The sequence below is a fragment of the Rhinoderma darwinii genome, chromosome 5 (genome assembly GCF_050947455.1).
Source record: "Rhinoderma darwinii isolate aRhiDar2 chromosome 5, aRhiDar2.hap1, whole genome shotgun sequence".
Classification (NCBI taxonomy): Eukaryota; Metazoa; Chordata; class Amphibia; order Anura; family Rhinodermatidae; genus Rhinoderma; species Rhinoderma darwinii.
The window spans coordinates 324,076,731-324,079,243 of record NC_134691.1 but is presented as its reverse complement, the minus strand read 5'-3'; the positions used below and the strand labels follow the sequence as shown (position 1 = coordinate 324,079,243).

General features: G+C 44.8%; 1 long non-coding RNA gene across 1 annotated transcript; it reads left to right on the top strand.

Annotated features, from left to right (window-relative positions):
- Window positions 1–314: 314 nt before the first annotated feature.
- Window positions 315–2,513, top strand: LOC142653032 (uncharacterized). Its single transcript, XR_012848019.1, has 2 exons — window positions 315–415; window positions 2,039–2,513. It is a non-coding gene; the product is annotated as an uncharacterized LOC142653032 (long non-coding RNA).

Genomic DNA, 2,513 nt, shown 5'->3' with positions numbered 1-2,513 from the left:
CGCTCGTCCCCATATATAGCTCCTTGTGAAAGCGCCAATCAACAAGCTGTCTCCTTGATCGGCGCTTGTTTACACGGCCCACGTCCGGCCGTGTGAGGACCCTTACTTATTGGCTCCAGATCATGGAGGGGGTCTTGAGTGGAGGACTTCTTTTATTATTTCCATATTTGCCCTCCTAGGATATATAGAAAAAAATAGAAATATTTTCTTCATGGGATAACATCTTTAATTATACCTGCCAACTCTCCCAGAATGTCCGGGAGGCTCCTGGAAAAAGGGGAGATCACGTCTTCTCTTTCACGCAGCACGCTTCACTCCAGGGTGCCACCGCTGATAATGTCTTGACGCTAGCCTGACGTTGTCTGCAGCGGGGCTCGGGAGTGAAGAAGATTGCAAGCTGCAGGCAAGGAGAGAGGTGAGCATCTGCAGTGTCTGGTCTGGGTCTGTATTAGTGTAGGGTGTGTGGGTCTGTATTTATTCAGGTTGTCTGAATTGTAATCTGTATATATTCAGAGGGTCTGGGGTAATATTAGTTTAGTGGGTCCCGGGGGGTCGTTATTTAGTTAGAGGGTGTGTTTATTTATTCAGATGGTCTGGGTTCAGTTTTAGTTAGGGATTCTGATTTGGGGTCTCCATTTGTTTAGGGGGTCTGATCTTGGGTCTGCATTTGTCTGCCAGGTCTGGTCTAAGTCTCTATTTGTTTGGAGGTCTCATATGGGGGTTCAAAATTTGTTTAGGGGTTCTGGTCTGTATCCATTTTGGGGTTTCGATGAAGGGGGTCATATGCATTATTTAAGATTCAAACGCCTTAGGTCGGTGACGTGCCTTATATAAATAGGCAAGGTATATGTAAAAAAAAAAGTCCCTTATGTCACTTCTCAAAAGTTGCAGTATGTTCAGGCATCTGATACTGATATATGTGGAAATAATTCCTGCTCCATGTTTACTGTTTGTTTCCGAGTGTTTTCGGATAAATCCTGAATGGAATTACACTTTAGGCTGAGTTCACACGTCACAGATTTTCCACAGATCTCACCCTTTTACATTGCAAAGGGTAAAATCAGAGATGAAAATCTGCGACATATGAACTCAGCCTTAGGGCTCGTCCACACGCTCCCTAATTTCTGTGTTTTTTCCGGCCGGAAAAAACACACCAGAGTACAGTAGCAGCATAGTGGATGAGATTTAACAAATAAAATTTCCGATCCGAAATTGACCTGCGGTGCGTATTTTTCGGACCGCAGCATGTCAATTCCTGCTACGGAAAGTGAACAGAATTGCTGCGTTTTTCAGAGGAGATGTCACCATCTCCCAGCATTGTGAAAACACAGCAATTTCTGCACCGTTTTCTGCCGTAAGAACCGCAGGAAATGGTGAGTTTTTGCCGCAGCGGAAAGCCTTTGACTTTCAAGGGAATTACTGCAGAAATTTTCTGCAATTCCGTTGTGTGTGGACAATTCCTTAAAGGGGTTTTTCAAGCAAATACAAGCAGTGGCTCCTTTAATATGTAAGTCAGCGTTACTTACATATAGATGGACGCGCCGACAGTCAGAGGCACCGCTCCGCCCCATTCCACAGTTATCAGTCACGTGACCATCAAGCGCCGTTTTTCTATGTGAGGACACTGAAATGGGAGGGTCATGAAAGTCAAAGCCAGCCCCGAAACCCTAGCGCTCCTTCTCTCCATCGTGACGCCTAAACCCTTCCCTCTCCTCCTTTACATCTTGCCACTTACAAGCAGGAAGATGTATTTGACCACATCCATATGATGCGAGGACCACTGGGGGCGTGTGGAGGTGGTTGTTACCACTGACTACTAATGAAGAGGCGTGGTTGCGATGATAACGGTGGAACGGGGCAGAATGGCGCATCTGACCGCCGGAGCGTCCATCTATATGTAAGTAATGCCGACTTACAAATTAAAGGAGCCAAAACTTTTATTTGTCTGGAATACCCCTTTAAATTTAAAAATCTGAAAACACAGCAGAATCATATATGACATAGATAACATTTCACAATGTGATCATTTTCCCTGCAGTTTAATCATACAGGGAAGGATTGACATGTTACACCCCCGATCACAGCGCTGATATTTGCAGAGAGTGCATTAAACTTTGCCCAACCGAGCTGACCCGGCGTATTTGTGCCCAGGATATTTGCCAATAGATAAGCCTAAGTGGAGTTCAGCGGCCTGTCACCAGCTCCTCCATTACAGTGAAAACGTAGACAAAAGTGTTCTAACTGCTTAATGGACTAGAACAAGATCTGTGACCCCGACTCGAGGCTGAAGTTCAGTGAAGGCCGCTCCGGACACAACAAAACAAGGGTATATGTTATTTCCAGTAAAGAGATGGATGACATATAGATGCGTCAACCATTTACTGCGGCATCCAGATGTGCAATATCCTGTTGGACCAGAAGTTACCGGAAAATGATGCAACATTGGGGTCAAATAAATATTAATTCTACTATTGTGCAAAGGAGGTGATTAAAAACAACATGTTCTGATCAGA